The 27,797-nt window shown below is 34.4% G+C and overlaps 1 long non-coding RNA gene across 1 annotated transcript; it reads left to right on the forward strand.

The window, feature by feature from the left end:
• Nucleotides 1-27,307, forward strand: LOC136034971 (uncharacterized). The gene is made up of 3 exons (XR_010619308.1): nt 1-117; nt 23,930-24,108; nt 27,208-27,307. It is a non-coding gene; the product is annotated as an uncharacterized LOC136034971 (long non-coding RNA).
• Nucleotides 27,308-27,797: the final 490 nt, after the last annotated feature.

Below are 27,797 nucleotides of genomic sequence, written 5' to 3' on the forward strand. Positions count from 1 at the left end.
GAGGAAGAAAACGGCATAATGTAAAATTTATTTTAAACTTCATAAATTCTATTATCAAACTTAATCGTGGAAATCAGTACCAGCGGACGTTATAAAAAATGGATTTGTAATGAAACAGTAAGTTTGAGACGAATGTTTTAAACTTATTATATATTCAAAAACTAGACATATTTTTTTCATTTTCAACAGCTCAAAAATGCTTAAATATGTGACAGAAGTGATTATTATATTTGTAAAGAACACAAAAATAGGCATTGAGTGGCATGTTCACTTTATTGGTAAGTGGATAGCCTAATATGAAAAACAAAAGAATTACCTGATTAATCTTGTTAGCACTTAGGCCTAGTTTATAACATTCAACTGGGGATGATGAATTACTTCCACTCCTGGTATCCTTAGTAGCAATGTTATTAGAGTTTTGTATTCTTCCATGAGGGAGAGGGAGCTTGTTATTGAAGCTCAATTTTGTGTCCCACTTCTTTGAACAGTCTAAAAATTGTAATTCAACTGGGCATAAATTAGTGAATCTAGTGCCTCTTGGAATGGTTTCAGAATTGTTCAAGATATAATCTTCAGCAGTAAAGGCTTTATCAGCTTTGGTTCCCTGCATCTGTATATTGTTGGAATTATTGGCATTCTCCTTGAAGTTGGCTTGATATGTTAAACAATAGGTAGCAAAAATCAATGCATCTGGCATTTAACTAATTGATTAAGTAATAAAATATTACACCAAAAAATTCTTTTTTTTAAGCAATGTAGCCTATGCAGACTAATTTACTTTGAATTTAGAAATGTTTCAAAGTTGATTTTTTTGCCAATCAGAAAATAAAAATTTTCATAATGCCAGTTGATACCCATCTAGGGATTTGAAAAAACAGGACAAATAAAACAGTTCTTAATTGAAAATATTCTCTTTGAGTAAAACACTCATGATTACATAATTAGTTGCCTGAAGAAGCTTCTATCCAGTTGGTTTTATCCAGAACTGCCATTTTATAAGTTATTTACAAGAAAATTAATTATCTGGGAAAGGCTAGGATAAAGTGACCAGTAGTTTTCCACTTTAACCACTGCATAATTTTTGTCATTTAATCTACTATAACTACTCTATTATACCACCTAGAAACTTGATTTTTTCACAGTTAGAGTTGCCTATGTTTTCATTGTTGTTGTTGTTATGTTCTCCTCTGTGCTTTGTGCACGTTGAGAGCCTTATCTTTTGGTTGTCATTCACTTATTAGAAATAACAATTAAATAGCAGAACTATTAAACTTCTAATGCTCTACCAATGTTACTGAAGAACTGCACTAAGACGTAGGCAATCTCTACATTTTCAAGAACTGATTTAAATCCTCCAAGTACTAGCTGCATTGAAGGAGCTACATTCTTTTTGACAAAGAAGCCAAGTATATTTGAGCAATAACCATTGTAACTTGGGCAGTTAAAAACAATATGCTTTAAGTCTTCTTCCACATCAACACAATTGGCACACAATAGGGATTCACCATATATTTCAGCTTTGTAAGTTCCATAGCCAGCATGGTTTGATCTTAAACTAAATAGTATTCTCCTTTGTTTTCTAGTTAAAGAGCTGTATCCATTAATTCCACCCTCTTGATCCACATAAGGTCTAAAATGCTGTTTATTCAGTCTTTGCACTATCTGCAACCTTTTTCATAATTTTATCTATTTTCCTTTGATTTTCTGAATGGTCCCATTCATCAAGCTTGATTCCTTGTGATGTTGCCTGCTTTGCTAACTTATCTGCTAATTCATTGCCAGATATACTGGATTGTGATGGCATCCATTGAAGATGTATATAATTAGTTTTACTCACTTGTATATAAGCAAGATGACACTCCATTACTTAACTTTTGTTTGAAATAGATGGATTATAGTTTGCAACTGCTTGGATTGAGCTTTCAGAATAAATACATATGACTATTTTGTTGTTTCTAAAATTATTTGCTATATATTGAATTGTCTTAAGTAGGGCTATAACCTCCACTTGAAATATTGAGAAATATTCTGGTAGTTTAAATATTTGTGACACACTCAGTGAAGGTATGACAAATGCTGCTCCTACCCCCCTACCCTTGTCAAACTTAGAACCATCTGTATAGATAACTAAAAAATCATGGTATATATCACTTAAAGTAGTTAGAAATGATATCTATGGTCTACCATTTATGGATATTGGATGGTCAGGTCATGAGAGATGCTTTGCACTATCCAGGGTTTTGGGCATGGCTTTGGAGGTTGGTGTAACATGTCACAAATTTCTAGTGACTCATCATAGGTTTTTGGCAATTGCCAATAAGAATTCAAATATATTGGATTCATTCTTTAAATACTTGTTGTTGGCCATAGTAGGCCTTAAGAATAAGTGACTTGATTGGGTGTGTTGATTTTGCTGACCATAATCTCTTGCAGTAGTGTAGGTTTTTGATTTTACATCTGCATTCTAGGTCTTCTATTCTACTTCCTGAGATAAAAAATTTAACTGGTGTCATTCCTCTTGCCCCAAATGCAATTCTCAAAGCTGAGTTTTGCACTAGGTCCAAGCAACAGAGGGTCAGCCCTGGAGCAGAAAAATATATCTCAGATGCATATTCAATCTTTGATTGTATGTATTTCTTCTAGTATTCTAACAGAAAGTCAGGTTTTAAACCCAAGTTGGGGCCATCATTATTTTCTTAATACTTAATGTCCTTATACATGATGATGATATATTATCCATATGTGGTTTCCAAGACAATCTGCTGGTGAATGTACAACCCAAAATCTTGTCTTGATTAGTATAGTTTATCTCTTGGCCACAGAGATAGAATTTTGGCAGTTGGTCTATTATTCTTCTTGTAAAGACAATGGTTCTAGTCTTGTTTACAGAGAAACTCAGATATAGGTTACCAGCCCAGTGTTCTAGCTGCTTCTCAGAATGTCTTTTACTTCTTTTAAGGTGGTCCCCAGGGCCCAAATATTATTGTCATCTGCAAAGATAGCTCCAGAGTCTCCACATTCTTCAATTGGTATGTCATATTCACTGATATTATACAATAGTGGTCCCAAAGCTGAACCTTGAGACACACCTCTCTTCCCTATGACAGTTCCTTATGAGGTAGAGTTGCCAACTCTTACAGTTACTTCCCTATCTATCAGCTAGTTGCTTATGACCTTCAGCATCCTTCCTCTGATTTTTGCTTGCAGTAGCCCTGATATAATTTGATGATGGACTATACTATTAAAGGCACCTTTTACATCCAATAAAATTGCAATCATATACATTTTATTTTGCCAAGCATATTGTCGCTGTTATGCCTAAAGGTTGTAACTGACATTTATACACTTCTGAGATATTCGAAAAAAGACTGTTACTAAGCTGTTTGAAAAGGAGAATCAGCAGGGAAATGTAATGTTCAGTCAAACTTTGAGTATGTAAGATGTGGGCTTTCCGCTGGTTAACAGAGGTTTTTGCTAAGTTAAACTGATTGGCCTACAAGGTAGATACAACATCTACTTGTAACAGAAATTTTAGCCTGGTGTCAGATAAGAGTTTTAATACAAACATATAAATTGCAAAAGGATTCAAGTTTATTCTTTTGTTATTCAGCTAAAAGAATACAAGGAACTCGAATTAGAATGGATACACACTTAAAGATCTTCTGGATCCTCTTCTTTGACGCCTGACTCATCCAAGGCGTCCCTGGTTGATTCCAATGAAGGAACAGCAGCATAGTACTTGTGGAAAGTCCTGGGGATTACAAGAGTATGGCATAAGTCCATCAGATCTTTGTATTTCGCTGGAGGAAGAGGAATCGGTCCCTTGTATGCACTGACGAGCTCCAAGGAGTTTTTATTGGGTGTCATTCTACGTTGCAATTTGTTCACTTTTATGACTGAAAAGTCAGAGTTGTAGACGTACCTGAAATGGATCTAGGTTGGCCGCTCAATCAAGTAGTTGAGCCATTTTATCGAATTCCATTTCACTTGCAGACTTTCCCCACCAGCCCCATAGGCCCATTTTCTGTTTCTCAAAATAATGTCAGCAGTTTGCTTGAAGTCCAGCCAAAAACTGTACTCATTGATCACGTGCACCTTATATGGCTCAGGGTTGGTTCTGGCTATTAGGCCAATGGTTCTCCAGTTTTCTATAGAAAACACAGGTAAGTGTTTGGCTGCTTTTTCAATGCATGAGTGCATGATGTCCCCTTCCTGCTGAGAATGGCCACTTTCAAGAAATATATGATTTATTTCTTTGACGTGATGCAGTGTCTGAACAGCATATAAAAACATGGAGGCTACATACTGGTTTTTGAACTGCCCACAGCAGCCATCAGTAACAAAATAGAATTTCCTGTAGCTCGTATTCTCTTTCAGAATGTTATACATCAGCATAGCAACTTCATTGGCGCCTTTTTGTCTGGTCCCAAAGGTTGCAGTGAGCCTCTTTGGTTACCAAGTTAAAAATCGTCATGTTATAAACTGCTAGTTTTCTTTTGTAAAAGATAGGACTGGTCTCTGCTTTTTAAGTTTCAAGGACTCTTTGTAAGTCCATATTCAGCAACATAGCGCTCTCCAGTCCTTCCTCACTGTGCAGAATACCATCTGTTTTTTAACTTCGTGAGCACGCTTTGCTCTTGACTGGTGCTGCTGAAATGACTCAACCTCATTCTGTTTTTCTCCTTCAGTAATTAAGTAGTATCGGGTGCATGTATGGCATTGATCCTTTCTGGGAGTGTGGAAAGATGAGTTCAAGAATTTGAAAATTTTTCCGTAGATACTTTTACACACAGGTACTCGTTGGCTGCTCAAGCAGGTTTCAGTGTATAATTTATACATTTTGGACTGGTGAAGTTCAGAGCTTAGATAGTTTCGTAGAATTTGCCCAACAATAGTGCAACTCAACTGCAGGAAAACTGCTAATGTGATCTCTGGCGTAAAGTAAGTGATCATCCATGAGTCTCTTAGAGACTAGATTCTTTGGACTCGACACGTTTCTTTTATCTCTGCCAGCAGTTCCAGTATTGGTTTAGCTCTTGACACATCCAGCAAAAAACTTTTCACCAAGCCCCAGAGTTGCCAAGAAAAACTTCTTGCAAACTTTTTTACAAGTACTATTCAATTCTACTGTGTAACAGAGTGAGTTTTGCCACTGTGAACTGCTGGCATTTGTTGTTCTCTGACCAACTGACTTCTTTGTCACACACTTCAAAACGAACTGTCTCTGTGACTCCATGGAGAACTAACTCCTTGCCTAGCAGCCAAAAGCTTTCGAATATAGCTTTTTGAGCATCTTGATTAATAGTTTTGCGCTCAAGTTTGCATCTGCAACCTTTCTTTCTTTTGGGATGTTCTTTTGTGTTCCTTCTTTCCACTGATGCCTGATCATCAACAACATCCAGTTCTGTGGCAGTCGCTTCTGGAAAAGTTGGATCAGGAGCACTAATGTCTGCTTCAATAAAACTTTCCTGATTTGGAGTTTCCCCATCACTGTCCAATCTTGAGCCATCCTTGTCTGGCACCCAATCCTTGTCTTTGGGATCACCATCTAAATCAGATGACAAGTCTTCGTCATTGTCATCTTCTATGAGCCTCTGAAGCTCTTCCTCTGAAAGTGCAGTCCTCTTTGGCATTCTGCTGCCTGAAAGAGAGTTCTGTTTGAAAATGTGGAAGCCTCTTACCTCCAGATACGTAGTCTGGTCAGGTTTAGCCCCGTAATCTTCCAAATTATGATTTTGTATTTCCCAACTTCCAGATTTCATAATTGCATAACTGACAAATAACCAATGAAACTCAGTTACGACCTTTAGGCGTAACAGCGTTTTGCAGATACGTCCAGGGTGGGGTTGGCCATTTCGGCAACAAGTGGACATTGTGTCTCCCTGTGGTTGCAAACTTGTAGCACAATATCCTAGGAGTCTAAAGTACAGATTAACTCAGTTTCGCCAAAAATATCAGTTACGTTCTTTAGGCGTAACAGCGACGATATACTGCTGAATTTTTCAACAGAGTAAGGCAATCAATGGCATTTTTCTCCTTCCTGTAGCTGCACTGTATATTTTTAAGTAAAAGACATTTTATCAATTTCATGATCTAGTCTCGTTTTTACCATACACTCCATAACTTTCCCTAAGATTGGTAATAGGGTTATGAATTGGTGATTCTGTAGCTTAGAGCGATCTTTTCCCATTTTGGGAATCATTATTGCTTCATGGGGATATATACCCCATGATATATACCCCTGGGATATATACCTTCTGACCAAGCTTGATTAATAATATCTAGGAGAGACTTTTTCCAAGTCTGATTGAGGCTTTTGATAAAGATTGCATGAATCATACCAGGTCCTGGTGAAGTATTTGGTAATTTTGAAATCACCAAATCTAATTCCTTGTATGTAAATTGTTTGTTATAGTTTTCTTTGTTGTCTTTAGCAGGTAGTGCTCTCACCCTTTCCCTAATATGGCTTGTTTCACTGAAGTCTGGGTCTTCCTTTCCTATAGTTCTATTTAGATATTTGACTGCTGCCTCTGTTTTTTCATCATCATTCACCAAGCATTGGTTTTCAAAGTTTAGTGGTGGGTTATTTTTTAAAGCAGGTGCTTTTTTATTCATATTCCTAAGAAATGAAAATATTTTGGATATTGGGTCCTTGAAGCTAAGCTTTTCCAAAAACTGTTTCCAGCTATCTCTCTTAGCTCCAATAATGGTCCTTTTGAACTCTGCGTAAGCTTTTTTCATTTGTACATAATTTTGATTGCTAGATATTCTTTTATATAGATTCCTCTTCCTAGTAAATTATTTTTTTGCCACTTCACAGTCATTAGTCCACCAAAGAGAGGAGTGTCTTGCTTTGGGTTTACCATTTGACATTGTCATGGATTGTTGTGCAATTCCAAGAATTTTTTTCCTGGAAGATTGCCACTTTTTCTTCAGTACTAATACTGTCAGTAACCGGTAGGTTAACTGCTGTAGTCTATTTTTTTTTTTAAACTTTAACCAGTGTTTAAAGTTTTTAAACTTTAACTGCCTTCCTAATTATGAACCTTTTCTTCTTTGTAGGTGTATTTTGAGAGGAATTTGATTGATTAAGGTTTATAAGAATTGGCTGGTGATCACTAATAAGAACATCTTGATCTGGGGCATAAACAGTACATTTGTTAAAAAGTAATTGATCAGCAAAAGCAAGGTCGATAGCAGTAAATGTACCAGTATTTGGATCCAGTCTGGTTGGGAGACCTTTTGGGGTTGCTAGACAGAGTCTTGAATTTAACATAAAACTTTCAATAATTTTTCAAGCTCTGTTTACAATTGGACAGTAACATCAGCTTCTGCTATGAGCATTGAAGTCCCCCATTATGAGCAGCATCTCGTTATTTAATGTCGAGGTTTCTATCAAGTCCAGCTGCAGAGCCTGAATGGCTGTAGATGTTAATTATGTTCAGTTTTAAATGATTATCCAGAAAGATCTTGCAGCCAACTGCTTCAAACTTTTTGATGCTCTCTAATGTTAATGCTAAATCTCAGTAAAATGTAGCCCACTTCTAATGCATATTAAGCCACACCCCTTTTGGGAGTCCAACCTATCCTATCTTAGATAGTTGTAATTTTTGAATTTTGGCTGTGAACTATTTAAGGGCTTAAGACATGTCTCTTGCAAGCAAATAATATCCACCTTATGATCATTACAGAAAATCTAGTAAAAATTTCTTTTCATTTTTGATGGAGTTGCAGTTCCATGCCATATGTTTTCAAAAAATCAGTCATTTCTGGCTAAGAATTTAGTTCATTTGTACTACCTGGTTTACCTAATTTCTATTTATATGAATGTTTAGTTTTTCAACCAATTCACACAGTTTATTTATTCAATCTGTTAGAGGTAGTGTTTCTAGATTCAATAGTTCTGGGTTCAGCAAAATGCCCAAGCTGATTTTCATTGCTGTTTGTTCTGCAATATAGCTGACATCATAAGCTGATGGTTTAGGGGTTAAAAGTTGGTCCAGTTTTTTGTTGATTATGTCTGCATAGCTTCTATATGCTGTAGTGGCTCTTTTGTAGCTGATTTGTTTTTTTTAAAAATTTGGAAAATATTTTTATTCTGCTTTCTTATAGGACATTGTGATGACATAGAGGCATGTGCCTCTTTGCAGTTTGCGCAGCTGTAGTAATTTGTTCTGGTTTGAGTGTCTTTGTTTTTTAATTGACAGACTCCTGAGTCATGATTTCCCAACATTTAAGGCATGTAGGATGCTGTGTAATTCAAATAAAAACAAATAAAAATAGTAACATTGACGCCATGATTGCTTAAAATAGGTATTGGGCATGAAAAATGGAGAGGGGCTGCTTTTAATAGTTTTTGCCAGTAGAAGTAGAAGTGGTGCCTGAAGCTGAAGTAACCTGTCCCGCGCTTTAAGTGGAGTTGGGGAAAAACTAAAGAAGAATATGGGGAAAGAATAGGATCCTCGGAAATGCCTTCCTTAGAAATATTAAGGTGAACCCTGTGTCATTCGGTTTTAAATATGGGGTCTGTAACTTCTTAGTGAAATCATCTGTGCAATAATGCTAATGTAACACCTCACTGACTTCAATACCTAACCTAGCCTGTTCTTGTCTAGTTTGCGTCAAACAGTTACTAGCAATGGACTTTAAAATTCCTTATCTCTTGAATTACCGCAGGAAAGTATCACCTTTTGTATCCCCTGCTAGATTCCCATGCTAGTATGCTTCTTAATTTAGATTGATGGATTCATTTGAAAAATCCCTCCTTGGAGTGGTTGTGATGCGTGTTTTTGTTGACTCTCTAAACTAGGTCTTCCACCCTAATCTCATTTCCAGACTTATTTGTTTCTATGGTTCCCTTGAATTTCACTATGTAAACAACTATACTTGCGAAACGAGAGGGATTCGTGAAGTTGCGTGATTTGCATATGTAAACATTAACACCTGCGGCTCTTACCTTATGTCTCGTGAATACTTTTCCAATGTGTTACTTTTAAGATACTGTATAAGGTTTTCATTAGAAAGGTGGTTGTATACATTTGGAGGGGGTTCGTTCAATTGGAAATCAAAAGAGCACTAAAATAAATACAAAGTGTGTATTGCTTACAAAACGCTCGAATATAACATGTAACATTTCCCTACGTAGCCTATAGGGAAATTTCAGGGACCCTTAGCTCCGTCAAAGAATGGCATGTTAAGATTCTGTAAATGGTTTTCCTTGGGGGGGGGGAGGGGGGTCGTACACACTTTGGATGGGGCTCATGCAATTGGAAATCAAAAGTTCCTTGTAAAGAGCACTAAAATAAATATGAAGTATGAATTGCTTACCAAACGCTCGCAAAACATATATATATCATATATATCACATAACATAACATATAACATTTCCCTACATGGCTTATAGGGGTATTTGAGGGACACTTGGCTCTGTCAAGGAATGGCCTACTCTGCGATTGACATTCTTGTCTCCTTTCAGAAATTGTCACTTTTCTCTGTCTCTATTCTTTTCTTCTCTATGAACTAATCAGCAAGCTTGACTCTCTACCAGATTTTTGTAACTATTTATCAAGTATTAATATATAAACCTGAAATCAAAGTTGTTACAAAATTGTTATAGAGTATTGCCGGAGTTATTTTGAACCACTTATCCACATTTTCAATTTGAGTATCAATTCAGGTATATTTCCTAGTAGATGGAAAATTACCTGAGTAATTCCGTTGCATAAACAATGTGATAAATCTCGTGTAATTTTCGTCCAATTGCAATTTTATCGTCATTTTCTTAAGGGTTTGAAAAAATCTTAGAAGAAAGAATGTCTAGCTATTTGGATAAAATAAATTTCTTTACCAGATATCAATTTGGATTTAGGGCAAACCTTTCGACAGAACACGCAATTTGCGGTTCTTTTATTAGAAATAAATGATTGTTTAGATGATGATTTCCATGTATCTACTGTTTTCTATGATGTGAAAAAGCATTTGACACTTTAAACCATGAAATTCTTCTTGACAAAATGATAAATTCCGGCATAAGTGGGAAAAGATTACAAATTATTAAATCATGCCTGTGAGGACGTAAAATCACAGTAGATGTCGGTGGAAAAAGAGTAACTTAAAAAGTCTTAATGATATAGGTGTCTCCCAAAGCTGAGTATTAGGTCCACTTTTATTTTTGATTAAATACTGAAAGTCAGTAAACTGAAAGAAAGTAAACTGAAAGTAAGGAGCGACATTAAAACTCAAAACGAACAGAAATTACTTCGTATATGAAAGGGGCTGCTTCCTCATCAACGCCCTGCTCTTTACGCTAAAGTTTGACTCTTTCTCTCAACTCTTCTTTTTAAAACAGTAAGAAACTTTAGCGTAAAGAGCGGGGCGTTGATGAGGAAGCAGCCCCTTTCATATACGAATGAATTTCTGTTCGTTTTGAGTTTTAATGTCGCTCCTTACTTTCAGTTGAAAAAACTTGTTTTTTTTATTTAATTTCTGAACGTTTTTGAATCAATGCATGTTTTGATTTTGGCTCTCCGCAGAGGAATTATTAAAACGAAATTTGCATATTTATTTTTTTTGGCTAAATGGCTGTCTCATAATTTTGATCGAATGATTTTGAGAAAAAAGAGCGGGGGAGGAAGCCTAGTTGCCCTCCAATTTTTTGCTTAATTAAAAGGCAACTAGAACTTTAAATTTTATTTTAATCTTTTTATTAGTAAAAGATATACGTAACTTATAAATCAGCTTACGTAAAAAATTTTTTATTCTTATGTTTTTATTCCTGTCCGGAGTTTGTAAAAAAGTGGAGGAGGCTTAATAAGTTAAATTTGAATTATGGTAAATCTTTCTTTTTATTGTATGGTAGGAGCTCAAATTATTACCCTTGGATAGATAGACTTAATTTTGGGGATATTATATATATATATACATATATATATACATACATATATATATATATATATATATATATATATATATAATATATATTATATATATATATATATATATATATATATATGTATACATATATATATATATATATATATATACATATATATATATATATATATATATATATATATATATATATATATATATATATATATATATATATATATATATATATATATATATATATATATAAATGACAGAAGGAGAAAAGGAAGATTGTTCTCCTAAATTAGTGATTAATATAGACCAGCACTTGAATGAGGCCTTAACCCTACTCATCCATGCAATCACATAGGTCAAACAGCATAGCCATACACAATCAACCATAAAGAATAATCCATGGACAGGCAGTCATGTCTGTATATATATATATATATATATATATATATATATATATATATATATATATATATATATATATATATATATATATATATATATATATATATATATATATATATATATATATATATATATATATATATATATATATAAATGACAGAAGGAGAAAAGGAAGATTGTTCTCCTAAATTAGTGATTAATATAGACCAGCACTTGAATGAGGCCTTAACCCTACTCATCCATGCAATCACATAGGTCAAACAGCATAGCCATACACAATCAACCATAAAGAATAATCCATGGACAGGCAGTCATGTCTGTATATATATATATATATATATATATATATATATATATATATATATATATATATATATATATACATATATATATATATATATATATATATATATATATATATATATATATATATATATATATATATATATATATATATATATATATATATATATATATATATATATATATATATATATATATATATATATATATATATGTATATGTCTGCTGGAATTTTTCAGATTATGACACATGGTAATGCTGTGCATTTCCTCCGGTCAACCACACAGGGACTAGTAACTCTTGTACACAAAATCTGAGGCGCAGCATGTGCCATAAAATACTGACTTATGATCTTTTAGAGGGCCGGATCACTATGTCTACTCAGCAGTGGCGAATGCAGAAGGGAGGGTAATTAAATATTTGAGAGTTTAATTTGGATAATTATATATTATCCCAAAAGTCGAATGCACTAAATAAACTTTTTTTTTTCTCGAAGCACTGATATTCATAAGCCAAATTCGCATTTAAAGTTAAAAATGAGAGGGATGAAACCCTTGGTATACTATGAAAAACAATCAGAAATTAGATAATAAAAACAAATTTTCTCAAATGAAAGTAAAGAGTGACATCAGAACTTAAACCATCAGGAAATATTTTATATACAAGGGGTGTCACCCTTTTTTGCCCTTTCCTCCCTCTTTGAGCTAAAGATTTATATTGCTCTAAAATGTTTTTCATTCCAATTCAACAACTCTGTTGTCTGAGTAACATTCTTAAGGAATAGCGAAACAATTAAATCTTTAGATGAAAAAGGGTTTGAAAGGGGAAGAGCCCCCCCCCTTCCCCTCTTAAGTGCGAATACTCATGTCCATACTAGTTTTTATTGTCTTTTTTTAATTTCATATAAGAAAACTTGCTGTTTTATTTAATTCAAAAGAACAAGCTAGTGTTTTGCGACACTTAAATAAGTTTTGTTTGTGGACGTCAATGAAAGAGAAAAAAAATCAACATTTTTTTCTGAAATCCGATAGATTCTTGACATACCCTTCTTTAATATTCAAATCTAATTTTCAGCCGTACATCTTTTAGACTAAAAAAAAAAGTCTAGAGGATTAATACTAATTTGCTAATGCAAATTATACCAGCGCTATACAAAAGAAAAAAAATACTATAGTGTATGCTGTTTTGTTGAGACAGGGTAAATATAGCTTATACCCCCCCCCCCCCCATTAACGTTTCTCTTGCCCCCAGGAAAAGAAGATTTTCCTGAAAGATCGAAGTCGTGAGGAATAACTTGGTGCATATATTTAACCATACATACCGTGTCTCACCGTATAATGAAACCAGCTACAATGAAATTTAAGGTTTAAAACTTTGAAATAATACTTTTTTTTAAACTCTTTAAAAAGACTTTTGAGACCTTTTAAGGGTCTTTATAAAACCTTTTAAAACTCTTAAAACCGTATACCCTTTTGTGAGGATCAAGGAAAATGTGTCCCCCCCCCCCAAAAAAAAATCGCAATCACACTCACACACACACCCCAAAGAAAAATCAAAATCATATTGCCCTCTCTCATTCTCAGTAAAAATAGCGACCATCCTCAACCCCTATCATTGTTCCCCTCTTAGGGGTAACCTAGTACAGATCAAATCCTAGCCCTTGGTAACAAAAAAAAAAAACGCTCTTTGAAAAACTGCCAAGTGAAGAGGAATTCCTATTTCAAGCTAATTAAAAATGGTAAATGTTATTTCAATCACTCTTTATGGTGGAAGCTAAATACGAAAATAGATTTCTAGTAATTTTGATTTAAAACTCCTAGAAATGGTATCGGATCGAAATAATTAGCACCAGTCGAATCATCAAGGCCGAAAATCCTACATACGAAATCTACAGTTTACCATCTTCAGCAATAAGAAAATCATTCTTTCGACTGGTATGTTTTAATGTTGCTCCTTACTTTCAGTTGAAAAAACTTGTTTTTTTATTTAATTTCTGATCTTTTTTAAATAGTGCTGTGAAATCCAGCGTCTCCTTCATGCAAAATTCCCTTCCCCCATGAAACATTCTTACATGGAGGGATCCTCACATGTACAACTCCCCCCATCCCCCCACCCACACCTTTTTTTGATTCAGTGTTTGTTTTCCTAGTTTGACTTTTAGTGGAATTCAAGTGCTCTAAAAAGCAAAGCAATAATACAAAATTCCAAAGAGTTTACCAATAACTTCTTTTAGTCTAAAGGTAACATGTGGCCAAATTCTTCCTGAGCGTCCATAGTTTTAAAAGTTCTTTATTATTTAACTTAAAAAAAATTGTGTAGAAAAAAAATTACTCAACAAAAATTCTGATTGGCAGTTAAAACTGGTTATGCGTTTGAATTTAAAATTTAACTTAAAAAGGTGTTAAGCGTATCTTTAAATGGAAATAAATAAAAAAGTAAGTTTTTTTAACTGAAAATAAAAAGCAACATTAAAACAGAAATTATTCCGTATATGAAAGGGACTGTCTCATCCTCGACGCCCTGCTCTTTACACTAAATTTTGACTCTTTCTCACAACTGTACTTTTTAAAACAATAAAAAAAACTTTATTATAAAGTTCGGGTCGTTTGGGAGGGGACAGTCCCTTTCATATACGGAATAATTTATGTCCCTTTTAAGTTTTAATGTCGCTCCTAACTTTCAGTTAAAAAAAACTTGGTTTTTTATTTAAATTATGAACGTTGTTGAATTAACACAGGGTTTGATTTTAGCTCACTGTGCATGAATACTTAAAACGAAACTTGTATATTAATTTAAGTTTTTATTAGTAATAAAAATACGTAACTCACAATTTAACTTACTTAACAAGCTTCTAGATTTGCATATTTTTATTACGAATAGGAGGGGCGTTAGCCCCCGAGTCAATACCTTGCTCTTTGCTCTAAAGTTCGAATTTTTTAAAAATTCTTTAAGAATGACCCCTGAATCACAAAGGTCGTTTGATTAGAATAAATAGCTCTTTTGAAATTGCTAAAAATGCTATAGCGTAAAGAGAGAGGTATTGAGGTCGGGGACGAACTCCCTAAAAATGTAATCATTTCTCTTCGTTTTAAGGTTTAAGATTGCTCCTTACTTTCGGTTCAAAAACTTACTTTTTTATTTAATTTCTCATTTTTTTAAACAATGCAGGAAAATCCAATGCTCCCTTTATGAAAATTCTCTTCCCCCGTGATAAATTCCTCCATAAGAATTTCCTCTCACGTAACCACCCCCCCCCATCACCATAAAAAATACTTCCTGTAAACGTCAGTATACTTCGTCAATAACCAACACTACATGTAAACAATGGGCAAAGTTCGTAACTTGCAGCCCTTCCCCTGAGGACTCTGGGGGGGATTAAGTTTTTCTCAAAGACATATTTATTAGATTTCTACTATGTTCAACAAAATGGCTATCTCAAAATTTTGATCCAGTGACCTTGGGAAAAAATTAGTGCTGGTGGGGGCCTAGTTGCCCTCCAATTTTTTTGGTCAGTTAAAAAGGACACAATAACTTTTAATTTCCGTTAGAATGAGCCCTCTAGCGACATTCTAGGACTGATGGGTCGATACGATCACACCTAAGGAAAAAAACAACAGGAAAACAAATAAAAACGCATCCACGATCTTTCTTCTGGTGAAAAATACAAAATTCCACATTTTTGCAGATAGGAGCTTGAAACCTCCACAATAGGGTCCTCTGATACGTTGAATTGTTAATTAAGATTCTATGACTTTTAGGGGGTGTTTCCCCCTGTTTTGAGGATAAGGCAATTTTCTTCAGGCAATTTTCATGGGTAAAACTAAACCTGATGAAACTTATATATTTAAAATCAGCATTAAAATTCAATTCTTTTGATTCATATATTGGTATCAAAATTTTGTTTTTTAGAGTTTCGACTACTATTGAGCCGGGTCGCTCCTTACTACAGTTTGTTACCACGAATTGTTTGATGGATTACGGCTCGTTGCCATGGGAAATAGACTTGAGTCCCTTGTTTTACAAAAATAAAACCAAAAGAACTCTTAAGGCAGTACAGAAACATGCTAATGCAATGATTACAGGGGTTTATTCTGTCCTTATATCAAAAACAGCCGCACCATCTCAAGCTACCATGTATTTTTGTTGACCTAAATGTACTTCCAAATAAGTACTTCCAAAGGACTTTCAAATGAGTACTTCCAAATCTTCAACGGCTATCTCCCCATGTCCCTGCCAGAGGCCGCTCAAAGATTATCGTCGAACTGTTTTGGCGATTCCATCAGCACAATCGCTTCTTCTCTGATCGAGCAACAAACCTTTAGGACTTCCCAAAATAGGTGATGGGATTCATGTAAAAGAGCAGTTTACCATATATTTCGAGGTTTAGGTCTAAGTTTTTCCGATCGAGGGTTTTTATTTTAGCGAATTTCTTTTAGAAAAAAAAAACTCTGGGAAGTTGGAAAAAATCTCTGGTCTAGGCTTTTCGGCCATTGCTATTTCAATGGTCCATTTTTTACTTTAATCCACCACCACTTTTGGGGGATTTCAAGCATTTTCAAAGCTCCTTAAAAAAAAATTCTTAGTAACTTTCACTATTAAGATAGAATCATATAGCAGTTCCTCTTCTTAATTACCTCTAAGCGAAAAACTTTTCTTACCAGTCAATTTTTTGAACGTGTTTTTGAGCCTTCAGTTACTATGGGTGACGATACGCTCTTTATTCAGATAGTGGTTGATACTATTTCATAATCTGGATACCGTCAATGACCGAGTAGAAACTTCAAGGAACAATGTTTGATGCAAGTAGAATTAGGATGCCAATTAACCAAAAAAAAAAAGGAAAAAATCGGAAAAAGAAGAAAAATCTATTAACAAATAAACTAACATCATTTTTATACAATCCTAATAAAGGGAGGATTAATGCCAGGTTTGCTTCTCATTCAACTGGACTATCTGTCTTGGCTTTTTTACAATTAGCCATGACTTGATGCCCACAACTATCCCATTTTAATTCAGGCTCTACAAAAATTACCTTAGAAAATCTGGATGGAAGGCCATACTTATCTTATTTAAGGCCTTTGAAAATGAAACAAGTCTTGACCAAGTCTGCTACAGGAAATTCTTAGAAAAAAGTTGAAATTTCTGGGATGTATGTAGTGGCAAAAAAAAAAAAAAAAAAAAAAACTCCCGTCAACAAGCGATCATTCAGTTTCAGCTTACAGCCAAGTACAAGCATGGAATAATGTCGAGTTTCGGCTGGATCCTTTTGAGTTTGGCTAGAGTTTTCGAAAAGAAGAATTACGACCTGTGTATTCAGATAGTTCACCAGCACTGCCTTCCCTTCTCTCTGTGTTTCCCTGTAATTGCAAGAGTGAGTGTTCGACTCTGCGATATTCTTGCAAAAAGCATGGCTTAAAATGCACCTGGGCCTGTGGCAATTGTAAAGGAACAAGTCTAACTGCTTGTTCCTTTACAATCTTGTTCCTGCTTGTTCCTTTAAAATCTACCTGCGAAACAGTGGATGCCAGAAACCTTGAAAATGATAGTAGCAAAGAAAAAGACAAAATTTTTGAATAGCTTTGCCACTATCCAATGAATATCTGTGTTGCTGTGATTTTTATCTGCAATTTTTATGTAATTAATCTCTGTGTTGCATTTAATCTGAGTGTATTCATCTCTGATTTGAAACTAGTGTTTGGTCTCAGCTAAGGGAAGCTCTTTGACAGAATTTTTTTATTTGCTGCTGTCAAATATGTGTCTCAACTTCCCTTTCTCCTCCTCATTCGTACTCACTTACTCATCTTAGTCACAAAACTAAGGTTCCAGGCATACTGGACTTTACTTGGACCCACTCTTGGCTGTTACCAAGGCACGAGGCAGCTGATGCTTTGCCATATGCCGTTTAATATACATCTGCTGGCTGAACCTCTCCCCCAACCTCACTTTCTCCCAAAGCTTTAAGCCCCATACAATTCTTTCGACTTTAAACATTTATTTCCATGTTCATCAGCAAAAAAAAGCGTAGAAAATGGCATATCTAATCATATTTGCTGGTATTTACTCAATCAACTTTTTTGCCTCAACCTCAAATTCCACCTCAAAAATGTGAAATTTGTGAAAGAGATAGAGTGGTAAACTTTTCTGATTTGGAATCAGAATATATTTTTGGGTTGGCTAATGAAAAAATCATTTGTATAGCAATTTGTTTGAGGTTGACCCCTTTTTCTTTAGAATTTTCCTAGAACCTCCCCCACCCCAACTTCACTCTCTCTCAAAGATTTAAACCCAAAACAATTATTTTGAATTTAAACATTTAGTTTCATTTTCATCAGCAAAAACAAAGCGCAGGAATGACATATCTCATCTCATTTGCTGGTATTTACTCAATCAACTTTTTGTGCCTCAACCTCAAATTCAACCTAAAAAAACTTAAATTTGTGAAAGAGCTAGTATTGAAATAATCATTTTTATAGCAATTTGTTTGAGGTTAACCCCCCTTTTTTCACGGTTTTCCTAGACTATATGTGCGGTTTGATTTGTTCAGTTTTCGCTTATATTCGATTCTATCGAACAAAGGGGCCAGGTCATCCTCAGTTAGGGGTGGAACCTTAACTAAAATAATATTTAGGTACAAAAATCATACGGATTTATTTACTTGGAAGTTTACTTTGTTAATTTTTTGTAGGACAAAGTTGATCAACTCTCAAGGGTAGGACGGCACAGTTGCCCTTGACACCTGGAAAATGACTCAAATTAATTTGTGACTGGAGTAGAATATCGGATTTCACGTGGGTGTCAGGAACCTCTGCAGTATTTCAAAATTTTGACAGGATGTATTTCGGGTAAAAGAGCATGAGAGGGGGTCGGGAAGGAAGCTTGTCACCCTCTGATCACTTTCAATTCTTCAAAAAGGCATTGGAGCTTTCATTTTCCAGTCGAATGAGCCGAGTCCCCTTCAAAGTTTATACAACCATTTCTTCTACAAATACCTTATATGGTAAAAATGTGCAGATCTGAAATCTTCATATGAAGTGCCTCTAGGAAAACAAAAAAATAATAAAATGTTGAAGGAGTATTGCTCTTTATTATTGGCAATGCTATAGTATTGCCTCTGACTTCTTGTTGATATGGTACTTTTTTTTTGTTCCCTGTTCCTTCCTTGCCATAATACTGAATTGGAGAGATTATGTTGAAGTTGTCTCTGTTTCGAATTTATTGTTGAACAATCGAACTCTGATTGTTTGAACCGGTTATGTGGGAACCGGTCATTCCTTAGGAAACTAGTCAATTCATTCCTTAAAAATCAGATAAATGAGAATTCACTCGTTGATGACTTCCATTTGCTGTTATGCAGTCTTTGTTATTAGAACGTACTAAGTTGGAAAATCAGCTTAATTCTATGACCTAGCTTAGTTCTTAATTCTACGACTATCTACCTTAGTTCTGCCCTAGGATGTATGTATGGACGAATGGATGATATAATTATTTATCAACAAGTGAAATGACATTACTTTAAGCAAACCTAAAAAGGGCTTGTGCCAGATTTACTTCCCACACAGACTATCTTTCTTGGCTTTTTCTACAACTAGCCATGGCTTGATGCCCGCAACTACTTGATTTTAATTAAAAATCAACAGACCTCTCCTGGACCCCTCTAAAATTAGACAAAGCTTTTTGAGGTGTCTCGACCATCTGCAGGTGGCAAATTCGTATCATGTCTCAAGTGGAAAAATCCCTTGAGAAAAAATCTCAAGTGGGCATCCAGAACTTCATAGAGATATGTTTAATGGCTCATTTGAAAGCTATTGCTCATATCTACGTGCTTTTTATCAGTTCTACTATCCGTAAGTGCCATATCAAACAGTTCGTGGTAACGAACGATCCGGCTCAATAGTAACCGAAACTCTAAAAAATAGAATTTTGATACCAATAATTACATCAAAAGAATTGCATTTCAATGCTGATTTTAAATATATAAGTTTCATCAGGATCAGTTATACCCATCAAAAGTTACGAGCCTGAGAAATTTTGCCTCATTTTAGAAAATAGGGGAAAACACCCCATAAAAGTAATACAATCTTAACGAAAATCACACCATCAGATTCAGTGTATTAGAGAACCTTATTGTAGAAGTTTCAATCTCCTATCTACAAAAATGTGGAATTTCGCATTTTTTTCCAGAAGACAGATCACGGATGCGTGTTTATTTGTTTGTTTTTTGTTTTGTTTTTTTTTTTTTCTCCAGGGGTGATTGTATCGACTGAGTGGTCCTAGAATGTCGCGAGAGGGCTCATTCTAACGGAAATGAAAAGTTCTAGTGCCCTTTTTAAGTGACCCAAAAAATTGGAAGGCACCTAGGCCCCCTCCCTCGCTCATTTTTTCCTGAAAGTCACCGGATCAAAATTCTGAGATAGCCATTTTATTCACCATAGCCGAAAACCCTAATAACTATGTCTTTAGAGACGACTTACTCTCCCGCAGTCCCCGTGCGAGGGGCTGCAAGTTACAAACTTTGACTTGTGTTTACATATAGTAATGGTTACTGGAAAGTGTACAGACGTTTTCAGGGGGATTCTTTTATTTAGGGGGGGGGGGGGGTTGCGTGGGAAAATATTTCGATTGAGAAACTTGTCATGGGGGAAGAGAATTTCAATGAAGGGGGTGCAGGATTTTCTAGCATTATTTGTAAAACAATGAAAAAATAAATATGAAAAGTTTTTTCTACTGAAAGTAAGGAGCAGTATTAAAACTTCAAAACGAACAAAAATTATTACGCATATGAGGGGCCTACCTCCTCGTTATACCTCACTCTTTACGCTGAAGTATTTTTAGTAATTTCAACTATTTATTCTACGGCCTTTGTGATTCAGAGGTCATTCTTAAGGAATTGGGACAAAATTTAAGCTTTAGGGTAAAGAGCGAGGTATCGAAGAGGGTTGAACCCCCTCATACATGCAACAAAACATACAAATATAGAAGTTCGTTACGTAAATTAATTCGTAAGTGACGTATATTTTTTACCAATGAAAACGTCTGTAAAAATTTAAAAGTTCTAGTTGCTTTTTTAAGTAATCAAAGAATTGGAGGGCAACAAGGCCTCCTCCCTCACTCCTTTTTTCTCAAAATCTTCCGATTAATTTCAATTAATTATTATGCAAATTTCGTTTTAATTAGTTATGTGCGGAGAGCCAAGATCAAAACATGCATTAATTCAAAAACGTCCAGAAATTAAATAAAAAAAACAAGTTTTTTTAAATGAAAGTAAGTAGCAACATTAAAACTTAAAACGAACAGAAATTACTCCGTATATGAAAGGGCTTTTTCTCCTCAACGCCCCGCTCTTTACGCTAAAGTTTCTTACTGTTTTAAAAATAGAGTTAAGAGAAAGAGTCAAACTTTAGCATAAGGAGCGAGGCGTTGAGGAGGAAAAGCCCCTTTCATATACGGAGTAATTTCTGTTCGTTTTAAGTTTTAATGCTGCTCCTTACTTTCATTCTAAAAAAACTTTTTTTATTTTTTATTTAATAGGTCTAAAAACGGCGCCACTTCTCAAGTAGAAAAGTTTGAAAGTATAAAACGGTACCATTTTCATAATTATGGTCTAAAACCCATAACAGGGAATTTACAAGAACCCCTCCCGATGCTCCCCCTCCCCTTAGTAAGCCATAAAAGTCTGTTAGACGAATCCACTATGAATATAGTGGCGAATCTACTATGAAGTTACCACGAACTGTTTGATCACACAGCTCTCCTTAGTCTTTGAGAAAAGGGCTGTAAGTTACACAACTTGACCCTACAAGAACAAATAGATTGAATTTGATCAAAAGCCGCCGCAGTTAAGTGACTAGTGCATTAAACTTTGAATTAGAATGGCAAGGGTTCAGTTTCTTAATCAGACATTTTATTTTCAATCATGGTTTTCTGCCCTATATATAATAATTTTTTAGCTAATTCACTATTTTTTAAATTTTTTGTGAATTATGAAATGTTCCATGCACTATATTTTGAACAAATTACGCCCCAGACCCCACTGAAACCATTTGAAGTTGTATCTTCAAAGAAGGATTAATTACTGTTATATTTATTTATTCATATTGTTCACTTTTTTAACTATTTCATAGACAGAATAAAACTATTTGTAATTTGTATAGAGAAATCATAGCACAAAGATTCTATTAGCATTTTTTTTCTGTGATGTTTTTCAGGTTTTAAAGTTGCTTTCCAACTTTTTCTTGTTTATTGCTATTCCACACTTGTCTGTCTATTGTTTTTTGGTGTTTATCAGGGGGAGGAGGGATGTCTGAGAAATAAGTTAGACATACCAACATTTTGCTTAGGTTCTAAAAACTTTAAAATATTCTTTAGAAAAATAGTTACTCTTTTCTAACTGTTGGAATCACGACGTCACATTGGAATCACGACGTTACTTTCCTAAAATTTCCTAAAATTATTCCATCCATCTTCTATATTGTCAAATTTTATACTCTCCAGTTTAGTTTTCAACTGTTCCTGGAAAGTTCCTCTCAAATTTTTTTTATCCTGGATTATATAAACATCATAACTTCTCAGGAGGTATTTACTCTTCCGAAACTACAGCTTTAAATTAACCCTAGACACTACTAGATGATGATCCTTACTTTTAACAGCACTCCTAAATACGCTAATATCTTTCATTGATCCTGCTAGTCTTCGTTTAACAACAGCATGATCAATAAGGTTTGATGTCTAACAATGACGTGAATATCACGTTAACTTATGGGTCCTTTTATGACCAAACACTGCTTTGGTTATAATTAGATTTTTATACCTACAAAATTGCAGCAGTCTGTAGCCATTGCTTTTTTCTTTTCCTACAACAAATTTACCTAAGTTAGGATACCGTCTATCTCTATTTCTATCAACCTGGGTATTAAGATCTAAGTTATTATAAAAGGTAGTTTATTTCTAACGTCGTAACATTCCAAGATCCAATTTTCATATTCTTTAAATCATTGAAGTTATTTTAGCCTCAGGAAAAGCTATGGACCCGGATAATAACAGAGGATTGGGTCCACTATATCTTTTCAAGTCTACATTGAAGCGGTTAAGCCTGTTTAGAACCGGACGGCAAGAAGTCCCAGGGACTTCCAGCATGAATGTAGGCTTTGAGACATCCTGGGCCCATCTTGGTCGCAGCACGGTTCTCAACACTTGGTGATGCTCTTCGATGCTATCTACTCCCAGGGACAAGATCACCCCCCTGGTCTGTTCCTCCTGCAGAAGTACCCTACGTATGTGTAGGATGTTCCTCTATTGTCACCTGTGGACGTGCTGAGTGGCTTGGAGGAGGTCCTACTGAGCAGTAGTCTAATAAATCTACTATGACAAGCCTAAATGTAGTAATTCTCAAAAATTGAATAGGACAAATAAATTCAAAATAGGACAGAAAACTTCAGCTAAGTTCTAACTATAAGTTCTAACAGCCAGTTCTAAACTTCAATATAAGACGAAAACAGAAGAGTTTGAACATAAAACTTGACGACAAAAATTAAAAGAATCAGCCACTCACTTGTCGTCTACATAAAACAAAAAAAGGTCCATAGCTTTTAAATGGAGTATCTAAGGAAAGCATTACTTCTAAAACTTCCTTATTTGAGGCTTTAGCTTCAACTGCCATATTCATATTACCAGCATACAAAGTCAATTTAACTTCTTTCCAGTCCATTTGAGTTTCACATGAATGAGACCATTGATGTTTGCTTTATTTCCAAGTAAAGTCAAATTCCCTTCAGAGTAAAGGCTGACAAGACTTGGTCCTTTTTGTCCAGTGGCTACTAGTTTGTACGAATCTGAGGACACGAGTAGGTTGAGTTTGCCATCAATATTGTGGCCAAGACGTGGAACAGAAAAAGTACACTAAAAAAAAATAAAAAAAATAAAAAGATCAACCTATAATAGCTGTTATAATTCAGTTAAAAAAAAATCATTATATCTGGTACACTGTGCAAACCTGGCAAGAGCAATATAGATAGATGCAATCAGGTTTACGCCTCATGATCGAGCAGAACGTACTATATTTTGAAAGGAGGTTGATGCTCATGCCTCACAAGGTGCAAGTCTTTAATCTTATTTTTAATAGTCAATTTCAATATTTGCTTTGGGTAGGATTTAGGACTAACAACCAAAGCTGTAGGGGAGCCTAAAGGCCTTCTTCTAATAACAAAGTACATATTAAATTAAAGAGCAACCCCTCTCCATGATTTTCCATGATAGGATAAACATTGAAGAACAGTTTATGTTACGTTTTTCACAAGTATTAATAAAATATTTAATTCTAAAATTAATTAATTTTTATTTTTAGGAACATAAGGAAAAATCTCTAGAATCTTTCTTTGGTTTACCTAATCGCTTAGATATGATACTTCAATTTACTGATGAACTGGAGGTGAATATATTTCTTCCTGTTTTAGATAGTTTGGCATCCTGGAACGCTAAATGTTTTGAGTTCGAGGCATACAGAAAGCCTACATATAGTGACAGGTAGTTAGATGATATTTCTAATCATTCTCCTACTGTGAAGAGAGAGGTAGTTTCTGATAGTTTTTTTAGTTGATAGAGTATGTTCAGGGCATGTTCTTGACTCAGAGTTTGACCACCTCAAGATGTCTTATTTGGAAACGGGTACCCAATCTCTTGAATAAATCCTGTCATTGAAAGGCGTATTAAAGAGAACTTACAAACATAGATGGAGACAACTCAAAAAATGAAGGAAAATTTAGTTTATCTTGGTATTCCTTCTATAAAAGGGGCTTAAGACCCAATTATAGAAAATTTAAAGAAAAATGATATTTTTACTTATTGTAAACCTGATAAAACTGTTAAATCAAATTTTTCTGGGTAAAGATCGCGTACCGAAGTTTATTAGTTTGGGTGTTGACAGAATTCCTTATTCCTACGGTATATGGTACATTAGAAGGACAGATCAACCTCTTACACAAAGAATAATTCAGAATTGATAGCTCTTTTGAATTGATAATACCCTCAAAAAGATGAAAACCCTAAACATAAATGTGCTCAACCCTTGCTGACCACATTTATAGCCCTTTCTGAGCACATTTCTGACTACCCGCCTCATAACATTTTTTTGATCAGGCTGTCAGTTTTCAACGAAATTTATTCTTTTATGGCAGAAAAGGGTTATGAGCAGTCCAGCCTGCACTTATCCAACCTTACAGATCCTTCTCTATGTGTTGTTTTGTTTCTGCAAGACTGGGACTCCATTTTCCTCAAACATTACATATATTCTTGTTGGGACCACGGACTAATCCATCCAATTTGGCTTGAGTGCAAAGATCTGAACTGGGAAACTGGCCGTGAGGACTTCCCCCTTGAATAATTTATAAGATATTTTTTTGCGCACACGCGCATATTACAAAGTGAAATTTAAGAATCGTGAAATGAACAGATATCCCTATCAAGGAAAATGAAAATGCCTTACACTCTCCTCCTCAAGGAATTCCGCCTCTCTACCTTGGCGGCCCAACGTGTTACTCTTTGTACCAATTTTGGAAATAATTTGCGTCGTAACCCACGCTTTCAATGTATACTCCCAGCCCCTTATTGCCCCCAAAAGCCTATTTTTCGATCAGGATGTCATAAGTTTGATTTATGACAAAGGTGTGGCCTAGCAATACAGAAAGGTTTTTGAAATATGTAAATATAAAATTTAACTTTGGCTCTGAACAGAAAACTGACGATTTTAAAGTAAGTTACTGTTATTATGGTTTTATTAAACAGTAAGCTGTCATTATATTCTTCCCTAAGATAAATCCCTTGTCACTCTCGCGATCATAAGGAGACACGTGCAACCAATCTCTCACATTATTCCCCAAACTACCTAACTGGGTTCATTTGACTAGCGAATCAAATAATTTTTTTTAACTGAGTTACTAATATAGCATTGTTCGATAAATACTGTTTTTAGGTAATCGAAAATTTTGGTGACAGGCTCACTTCCGAAATTAGGATTTTTGGCTTTTCATTTTTTGATTTTATTTATTGTCTTCTTTATTTTAATATTGTTTTATCTTATTTTTTTCATTTTGATATAATTTTTATTTTGTCTCTGATATTTTTTTAATTTTTCTGGTATTTTTTTTCTGTTTGTTAATTTTTGGTGTTTTCCACATTGCTTGGTTCTTATGTTCTTTAATACTTCGAATTTATGCTTTTATGTTTGCTTTTTCCATGGTTTGATTTCATCCGGTTTTTTTTTGTACACATTTTTTTGAGAAATGTGAAAGCGTTTCTTTTTAACATTCTCTTATAGCGCTGAAGCTCAAAGTATATCCGTTTTGTTTCGTCAAGTATTTTCCTCGGCCCCATAAAACCAAATTCTTATTTTCTTTTTCTTTGTTATGGCAGACCAATGTGGCTTACTAAATTATCATTTTACTTATTATAAAAAGAAAGGAATGCAAATTGCTGGAGATGTAGGAATGAGGGTTTAGAAATGTCCTGGAGCAGCTCCTGAGGGTCAGCCTCTGAGGATCTTCCTGTATATACTCTCTTAAGCTGTCCAATTGTTTAGTATTGTCAGATTAACTTTTGGGTGATAACTTAGACGTCTTGAAGAATATAAGAATTCATGATCAATTTTAAGAGTTATGAAATATAGAAGGAAGCCAGTCTCACACATGGGGTACAAATAAATCCAGAATTAAAAGCCAGGACCATCTTAGGTGAAGATGGAAGAATTCAAAATTCCTAATGAAAGCCCAGATTAGTTTTTTTCACAGATGAGTTTGTTTAAGATGCCTTTTGTCTCTGTTTGTGATTGTTTGCCTCATTTTTGCTCTGTTTGTAAAGTATGCCACTAGGCAGGTGTATTGTCCCCAAGCTTGTGTTTTTATGTATTTCTGGTCAACTAAAATATTTTATGTTCTATTCCAATACTTACACGTCCAATTGTGGTCCTTGAGCCAGCTGTGTTAATTTTACTTCCTAGTTCGACATGGAAAAGTCCATCACGAAATGCAGGAGTGAAAAATTTAATATCTGACTGTGCTGCGAATGTCAACTTCCGACTATCTACGTCTGTAAGGCGATTATCTATTTCAATACGATATTCTTTAACATTGGGGAGAGTTGCTTCTAAAGCTCCTAAAAATAAAATAATGATAATAATAAATCAAAAAATTACGAGGGAAACTTTTTTTTTTGGACTTTGAAAAAGAAATGGCATTATATAGGCCTTTCTGTCAGTAGTATTTATAATGACAGAAATACATTATATACATTTCTTCTGTCATTAGTGTTTTAATAGCTTATGAATTTTTTGAATTGCATTTGGAGGAATTCAAGCAACAGTCTTACATTATTATTGTAAATGTATATTAAGTAATTCCACTGAGACCTAAATCTGTTAATTACCATTTTGGCTATATTTTCTACAGGGAAAGTTTGTGTCATAAATAAAGTTTTAATTAACTTTTTTAGAAGGGGGGAGGAGGGATTTATTCAAAAAATAAAGTTACAGAAAATATGTTATACATATAAAAGGATATCACAATATTTTAACCTAAAACTGTTTGAACAAGACATTTTTCCTGAAATCCATTATGCTCAATTGTTTTTTAGATCTTACTTTTAAAAGTGATTCATATCATTTGGACGATTTGCCAACCAGCTCAATTTTTCTGAATTCATTTCGGGCACAATATTTACTAATTTGGACGGATTATCAACTTTAATATACATTTATTCATTGTACCAAGTAATGTATTTGTTCAACATTTGTCTGTTAAATAAATAAATTAATGCTCCTTTTTGCAATAATAGCGCACAGCTAGTAGCGGACGTTAAACAAGAAAATATAACACGCAATAAAATGGAATAAACATAAAAATAAATAGTCAAAATGAATTTTTTTTTCAAGCAGCGTTTCACGCAGCATTTTCAAGAAGCTCATCTGCGTAGTGCTTCAGAAAGTGAGTGGACAAAAGATACCGTTCTTATACCTTTCGGGTACGAGGACAAAGAAATCGACATATGAAAGTGAGGACTCCTCTATGTGTTCTTTGCGAATCAGGTTGTAGTTCTTGAAAACCTGGTAAAATTTGTATAATTGAAAAAAAAAAATTTGAATAATTGAAATTAGCCGATAGTTGAAATTGAAATAATTAAATAAAATAAATATAATTAAATATTACTGATATGATTAATATGAA

This window comes from Artemia franciscana, chromosome 13, assembly GCF_032884065.1.
Source record: "Artemia franciscana chromosome 13, ASM3288406v1, whole genome shotgun sequence".
Classification (NCBI taxonomy): Eukaryota; Metazoa; Arthropoda; class Branchiopoda; order Anostraca; family Artemiidae; genus Artemia; species Artemia franciscana.